The sequence below is a fragment of the Nannospalax galili genome, unplaced genomic scaffold (genome assembly GCF_000622305.1).
Source record: "Nannospalax galili isolate Female #2095 unplaced genomic scaffold, S.galili_v1.0 scaffold686, whole genome shotgun sequence".
Taxonomy (NCBI): domain Eukaryota; kingdom Metazoa; phylum Chordata; class Mammalia; order Rodentia; family Spalacidae; genus Nannospalax; species Nannospalax galili.
In genome coordinates this window covers 1,900,966-1,909,647 of record NW_008355472.1, presented here as the reverse complement: position 1 = coordinate 1,909,647, position 8,682 = coordinate 1,900,966, and the positions used below count along the sequence as shown (strand labels likewise).

The 8,682-nt window shown below is 42.5% G+C and overlaps 1 pseudogene; it reads right to left on the bottom strand.

Annotated features, from left to right (window-relative positions):
• Positions 1–7,826: 7,826 nt before the first annotated feature.
• The window catches only part of LOC115067630, a 3,212-nt pseudogene continuing 2,356 nt past the window's right edge, over positions 7,827–8,682 (bottom strand).

Sequence of the window (8,682 nt, the reverse complement as noted above, 5' to 3'; positions counted from 1 at the left end):
TAATGAACCTAAGAGCTGGTTCTTTGAAAAGTTAAACAAGATAGACAGATCGTTATCCCAGTTAACCAAAAGAAAGAAAGAGCAAATCCAAATTAACAAAATCAGAAATGAAAGGGGAAACATCACAATAGACAACAAAAAAATCCAAAACATTATAAGGGAATGCTTTAAAATTCTATGTTCCATTAAATTTTAAAATCTAAAAAAAGTGGATGAATTTCTAAAGTCATGGAAACCACCAAAGTTAAACCAAGAAGAGATCAACAGCTTAAACAGGCTCATAACATATAAGGAAATTGAGGGGCTGGAGAGATGGCTCAGCATTTAAGAGGACCTGGGTTCGATTCCCAGTACCCACATGGCAGCTTTGAACCATCCTTAACTCCAGTTCCAGGGGAATCCAAAGCCCTCTTCTGACCTCTGCAGCATTGCACAACATGGTGCACTCACACACATGCAGGCATTACACTCATACACATAAAAATAAAAATAATAAAGAAAATGGATTCACAGCAAAGAAAATGGATTCTACCAGATGGTCAAAGAAGATCTACAACCAATACTTTTAAAATTATTCAAAAGGATAGAAACAGAGGGAGAAGTCCCAAATTCCTTTTATGAAGCCAGTATCACTCTAATACCAAAAGCAGGTAAAGTCACAACAAAAAAGAAAACTATAGGTCCATATCCTTAATGAACATAGATGCAAAGATTCCCAACAAAATCCTCACAAACCAAATACAGACACACATCAAAAAGATCATCCACCATGACCATGTCGACTTTATTCCAGAGGTGCAGGGATGGTTCAACATACGTAAGCCAATAAATGTCATAAATCATATAAATGGACTCAAGGACATAAATCACATGATCATCTCAATAGATACAGAAAAGACTTTTGACAAAATTCAACATGCATTCACATTAAAAGTCCTAGTGGGAACTGGAATGGAGGGATCATACTTCAACATAATGAAAGCTGTATACAACAAACTCACAGCCAACATCATTCTTAATGGAGAAAAACTGGAAGCATTCCCATTAAAATCAGGAACCAGACAGGGCTGTCCACTATCTCCATTCCTTTTCAACACAGTGATTGAAAACTCTTGCTGGAGCAATATGACAAGAGAAGGAAATTAAACGAGTGCTTATTAGAAAAGAAGAGGTAAAATTATCACTATTTGCAGATGATATGATATTATACCTGAGATTCCAAAAATTCCACCAGAAAACTGTTAGAAATGATAAATACTTTCAGCAAAGTGGCAGGATACAAAATCAACTTACAAAAATCAGTAGTCTTTCTGTATACCAATAATAAGCAATCGAAGATAGCACTCACAGAAACCCTCGCATTCACCATAGCCTCAAAAAAAAAATCTAGGGATAAATCTAACCAAAAACATTAATGATTGCTACAATGAAAATTTTAAATCTTTAAAGAAAAAGATAGAGGAAGACATCAGGAGATGGAAGGGGCTACCTTCAATGGTTTGGTAGAATTAATATTGTAAAAATGATGATTTTACCAAAAGCAATCTATAGATTCAATGCAATGCAAACCAAAATCTCTATGACATTTGTAGGAAACCAGGATGGCATGCCCTAGGGTGAGAGGAGCCTAAAACTTAGGTCCAGGCTATGTTCTCTGCCAAAGGGAGGGGCACCAAAAACAGCAGCTCTGATATCCCTGTCCTGCAGAACACTGTGCAACTAGCAAAAGAAAAGTGGCCAGGTCAAAAGTTTAGGCTCCCTGGCTCTGTGGGAAAGCATTTTGGTCAACAGCCCTCAGCTCATCTCCCTGTCCTGAACAAATAACTCAGCTATCATTAGCTAAGAGATTAGGCCAGGTTAAAGGTTTATTCCTGAACTAAAAGCTAAGTTTACCATGCTTTTAGTCCCAAGAAAGAAAACCTTGTGGCCAACAAATTACCAGACAGGCATTGGTAACCTTGAGTAAAAGTTTAAGCATCCTGCTGGCACCAACTAAAAGGCTATATGTCCTGTTTCTTTATGCTCTAAATCTTTGTATGTAACTGCCATACCCCAGGTGACTACCAGTTTCTTGTAATGTATAAAAACCCTCTGAATTTTGTAATAAATGGCTTGTTGGAAAGGCACAACTCCCAGGGTTCAGGACTGTCTCCGGGTGGTATCGCCACCCATCATGAAAGTGAGGTTTCCCCACTGAGCAAAGCATACTTGGGTCTCTCAATAACATTCTTTGCAGAGCTAGAAAGAACCATCCTAAAATTCATATGGACTCACAAAAGACCTTGGAAAAAGAGCAATGCTAGGGGATCACCGTACAGGATTTCAAACTATATTACAGAGCTATAGTCATAAAAACAGCATGGTATTGGCACAAATCAGACACATAGATCAATGGAACATAATAGAAAACCCAAATATGAGTACATGCAATTTCAGCCACCTGATATTTGACAAAGGTGTTAAGAACACACAAGGGAGTGAAGACAGCATCTTTAACAAATGGTGCTGGCAAAAACTGGATCTCCACCTGTAGAAGAATGAAATTGGACCCTTATCTTTCACCCTGCACAAAAGTCAACTCTACATGGATCAAAGACCTCAATATGAAACCTGAAGCTCTGAAACTACTAGAAGAAAACATAGGCAGTACCCTATGTTTGGATATAGGTGTAGGAAAGGATGTTTAAAATCAGACATCAGTTGCTCAGACATTAAGGTCAACAATCAACAAGTGAGATCTCATTAAAGTTAAAAACTCTGTACAGCAAAAGAAACAACCAAGGAAGTGAAGAGGAAATCCACTGAGTAGGAGAAAAAATCTTCACCTGCTACACATCCAACAGAGGACTAATATCCAGAATACACAAGAACTCAGAAAACGAAGAAACAAAAAAGTAAACTACCCAATAAAAAGATGGGCTAATCACCTAAACAGAGAGTTCTCAAACGAAGAAATGAAAACGGCTAAGAAACACCTTTAAAAGTGCTCAACATCCTTAATAATTAGAGAAATGCAAATAAAAACCACTTTAAGATTCTGTTTTACCCCAGTCAGACTGGCTAAGATCAAGAGAACAAAAGACTCCAAATGCTGGAGAGGTTGTGGAGAAAGAGGAATGCTCATTCACTGCTGGTGGGAATGCAAACTCGTGAAACCACTATGGAAAGCAGTGTGGAGAACTCTTAAAAAATTAAAAATTGAATCTACCATATGATCTGGTTATAACACTCCTTGACATACATCCAAAGGGCTCATCTATGCACATCTATGTTCATTGCTGATGTTTTTACAATAGCTAAAAAAAAATGGAAACAAGCTAAATGTCCCTCAGTGATGAATAGATAATGAAAGTGTGGTACATTTACACAATGAAGTTCTACTCAGCAGTAAGGAAAGATGAAATTTGCAGGTAAATGAATAGAACTAGAAACTGTTATACTAAGTGAAATAACAAAGACTCAGAAAAGCAAGCAACATATGTTCTCCCTCATTTGCAGAACTTAGCACCAATCCCTTATATGTGAGTATATATCCTAATGTAACATCAAGAGCCAGGAAAACAGAAAGGAAACATGGAGGTAAAGAGGCAGAAAGAGCTCAAGAGTGGAAGATAATAGGATACATGTTACCAAGGGGGAAGCTGGGGGTACTAACTGGGAAGGGAGGACTGAAGGATATACAAGGAACCATGGGGGTAAAGGAGAAAGAACTCAAGAGAGGGGGTGATACTAGGACATAGGTATTATCAAGGGGAAAATGGGGTGTTTAAATTAAGAAGGGAAGAGGGAAGTTACACAGGGGGAGAGAGAGGAAAGGAGAGCTAAATGAAGCTTAGGGGGCATATAAAATGCCAGAGGTAAATGTATTAACTCAAAAATCCCCTGAAAAATACACACACAACAACTGAACATGAGTGCATGTGTATACCTGAAGGTTACATAACAAGAAGCACAGTGCCAGACAGGAGAAACTTCCTTTTCAGTTGTTGGCCACAGTAGTCCAAGACACTCTCAAAATATCACAGACTATTACCAGAGTCTTTGATTACCTCCCATAACTGGAAGGTAAGACCCTATTGCTGAAGACAGGACATACTTCGGACACAAGACTTGGAGCAATGGAGCTGGAACTGACCTGGAAGCCTTCTCCCTAAAGACTAGCTCTCATAGTTCTAGAGGATACTATGAAAGCTGCTAAGGGGGGAAATCAATCAATGGTCCAACCTGGCTGTAAAGCCTAATAACCACAACGACTGGCAGAGCCAGCTATCTCTATTGGTGCAGTAGTGACACTGTAATCTAGGGGGTAATCAACAACTATCCAATTGGACTTAAAACCCTCTCAACGGGAGGGAGCTCAGGGGCAGTACAGTAAACATAGCCAAACGCACATGGTTGGAGAGGTCATAAATCCTAGAGAAAACCTGTTCTGGTTTGTTTCTCCATTACTGTGACAAAATACTTTGACTAATACCAACTTGGGGAGGAAAGCGTTTATTCAGCTTATGTCTCCCAGGTCACAGCACACCATGGAGTCCAAGATAGGAACTCAGGGCAAGAACCTGGAGGCAGGAACTGGAGTACAAGCCTTGGAGAAATGCTGTGTACTGGCTTGTTCCCCTGGTTCCTGCTTAGCCTGCTTTCTTATGCAATACAGGCTCACCTGCCCAAGGGTGGCACCACCCACAGTGGATTGGGTCCTCCCACATCAACATTCAAGAAGATGCCCCACAGACATGGCCACAGGCCAGCCCAATGAAGGCAATTCCCCAGTTGAGGCTCCCTCAATCCAGGTGTGTCTAGTTGACACTAAAGCTATCCAGCACAAAACCCTATCTCTGTCATATCTCTAGACAAATGAAATTTCTTACTGTATGCTAAATATGGATCCTTATATTTACAGAAGCTTCCTTTTTGCAACAGAAAGAGGCTATTACAGAGTTCCATAACTGATCACATACATAGAATATATGTCTGAGAAATGCCCAGCCCTATGTGACACATCTACAGTGGAACCTCTACACCTAAGGCTCATGGAACATAGTGGAACAGGGGTTAGAGAGAATACTAATACATCCCTCAACTCTCAATACATTCCTCAACTCTTAACTGCAAAGCTTCCTCATTCAACATAGTGTGATGCTCACAAAAGGCCACAACTGGCTATGCTTTAGAGAATAAGAGACTATAGAGTCCATGTCCCTGGATAGGACTCCTATACTAAACTCACCCTCCCATGGCCCAGGGACCATTGTGGAAGAGCAGGCAGAAAGATTGAAAGAGCCAGGGTTGGTGCATGTATTAGTCACTTTTCTGTTGCAATGATAGAAACACTGACCCAAGTAATTTATAGAAGGAAGAATTTATTTGAGCTTACGGTTCCAAGGGAATTATAGTCCGTCATGGCAGGGAGGCCTGGTGGCTGGAGGTGGTTGGAGCAGGAGCAACAGAAGCTAAGCTCTCACATCATCATAAAGGCACAGGACGCAAGAGAGAGCAGCTGGAGATCCAGCAAGGCTTAAGAACTCTCTAAGCCCACCCCCCATGATGTGCTTCCTCCAGGATAGCCACACCTTCTAAAACGTCCCAAAACAGTGCCACCATGTGTGAACAAAATGTCCAAATACTTGGAGCCTATGGGGGACATTTTCATTCAAACCACTACATTCCACCCCCTGACCCCATAGGCTCATGATCATATAAAATGCAAAATGCATTTAGTCTAACTTTAAAAAGTCCCCATAGTCATTATAGTCTCAATACTATTCAAAAGTCCACAATCCAAAGTCTATTCTGAGACTCAGGTAAATATCTGAACTGTAAGCCTCTATAAAATCAAAAGACAAATTACATGCTCCCAACATACAGTGGAACCGAATACACATTACCATTCCAAAAGGGAGGAATGGAGACATAGTAAGGAAATACCGGACCAAAACAAGACTGAAAACCAGCAGGGAAAACACCAAATCCAGTAACTCCCCGTCCAACTTCTGGGACTTTACTTCCAAAGGGCTTAGATGGCTCAGCCTCTCTAGCTTTACTGCATGCAACACACATCTCTTTCTTGTGCTGATACCACTCCCTGTATGCAGGTCTTCTTGGTAGATGCCTCACAGCTCTGGCATCACAGTCTTCTTGGGGTCTCCATTGCCAATCAGGCTTCACCTTCACAGCTTCATGTAATGGCCTATCAGGGCCTTCTCTAGGTAGGGGAACCTCTGCAGCATGCTGCCTGGCCTCAGAGGCTTTCAGAAATCGTGGAGGAAGAACTAATGACCCCTTCACTCTTGCATTTTTCATGCCTCTAAAGCCAGCACCAGGTGAATGACACTGCCAAGTTTGACTGCAAGTTTGGGATGGACCCCAGCCTGCTTTATCCATTTTAGAAGCTTTTCTCTTCAGTGGTCCCTCAGCATTTTCCTTTCACAAGTTGGAGGCTTAACTGCGTGTGGTCTTTTCCTGGAGGCAGTCTTTCCATTGTTTAAGTTTGAATCTCTAGGCCCCTCCTTAATCACTTTAATCTCCTTATCAATGGGATCTTCTCCATCACATGCCAGGGCTCCAACATTTATCTTCCTAGTGCTCTTTTTCAAGCCAAATGGTATTTCTTTCTGCCCTCTTTGTTCTCTTTCACTGTAGATCTTCATAGTATTCACCATTAAAAGCCATGCCAACACTGTCTTGAGATTTCTTCCACCAGAGAAATTAGTCCATGGCTTTTCAACTCAGCCTCAGGCAAGCTTTTTGGCTGTGGGCAGACTCCAGCCAGACTCTTTGCCAAAATATCCCAATTGCTACTTAAGTCCTTATTTCCCTCTGGAACTACATTGTTCTCAGCACTGCTTTCTTCCAGGCACCTACTAGAATGGCCTGTTAAGCTCTGCTTACAACAAACTACTGCTTTTCTAGCCCAACTTTCCAGAGTCTTGCACATTTCTTCAAAACCCCACATGGTCAGGTTCTTCACAGCCAACAGAAAAGTGACTAGTACAACTAATCCATTGGACATAGGTCCGCGTGGGTTCGAACCCCACTCTTGATACTAATTGCTGTATTAGTCACTTTTCTGTTGCTGTGATAGAAACACTGACCCAAGCAATTTATAACCACAGTGCATGAACGCAAGGAAAACAGAAGCTTTCAGGCCTCTGTTGAACTTGCTCATGAACTTGCAACAGTGGTGACATGTACAAGACCCATGTCTACTCAATCAGACAAAACCCAGCATAGAATAGAAGAAATGGGCAGCAGGCTCCAACTCTAGCCAAGGAACAATTAGCAAATGACTATTTTGGGTGAGGTAGAGTAGATCTTCTTTAAGTGATAGGCTGACTAGACACCAATGGATGAACTCACACCAAGGGACATCTGAATTCAATTGCTGGACCAGATAGGACTTAACATATATGACAAAATACTTGAAATCTGGTAGGGGATATGGGAGTGAGATGAGGGGGGCGGGATCTGAATTTGGTTAAGATGTGTTATATGAAATACACAAAAACTCATTAAAATGTTAAAATTTTTTAAAGAATAAAAAGAGAAAACGACACCTCTAATTCATTCTTAGACACTGAGCATTCTAGGGTGAGTGCGGTATTCTCACTGGTCAGAGGGCTCGATGGGAGATGAATGGACCCAGATGTTCATGGCACTGGGTTCACAGAAACCAGAAGGGGGCAACAGACAATGGGCACTTGGACACTTTGCATTTGTAAGACTAGCTATGGAGGGTGCAACTGCCCATGCTTGTGTGTCAGGAGGTTTGCTCTGGAAAAAAAGGTGGTCTTTACCTGTGGCTGGTGGGCTACTTCAGAAAAGGGCTATTTTGTGGAAAGGATGAGGGCCACAGTGACACCAGAGAGGCCAAGTGCCTCCACAAAGATGAGGATCAGGACCATGCCTACAAACAGTCATGGCTACTGGGCTGTGCCCTACACACTGGCATCTCCCACAATGCCAGTAGCAAAGCCAGCCAGCCAGGTCATTCAGCTCCACACTTGGACCAGTACCCAGCTGAAGGAAACTCCATCACTGAGGGTGATGCCATCAATCAGGAAGTTAGCTATAAGGACTGCAACCACCAGACCACAGATGGTGATGATGCCAGCTATACCCCTGGCATGATGGACTTCATGATCAGCTCTGGCCACAGGACCGACACAATGCCAGTGCCACTCTTGGCTATGCCATAGACAGCACCCAGGGAGGCTGAAGTTCATGGCAGGCCAGGCACTGATGATGGGGAAAACTAAGTGTACTCAGGGCTGGTCTTGGTCTGGGTTATACCTGTGAGCAGGGAGAGGGAGAGGCCATGTGGGAGTGAGGAGTGGGTGTGAAGGCGACCCAGCCAGTCCGCCTCGATGCTCTAAACACCAGCATCACAAAGCAACCGTTCATCTTCTTGATGAGCTCTGGCCACAGGACCGACACAATGCCAGTGCCACTCTTGGCTATGCCATAGACAGCACCCAGGGAGGCTGAAGTTCATGGCAGGCCAGGCACTGATGATGGGGAAAACTAAGTGTACTCAGGGCTGGTCTTGGTCTGGGTCATACCTGTGAGCAGGGAGAGGGAGAGGCCATGTGGGAGTGAGGAGTGGATGTGAAGGCAACCCAGCCAGTCCGCCTCGATGCTCTAAACACCAGCATCACAAAGCAACCATTCATCTTCTTGATC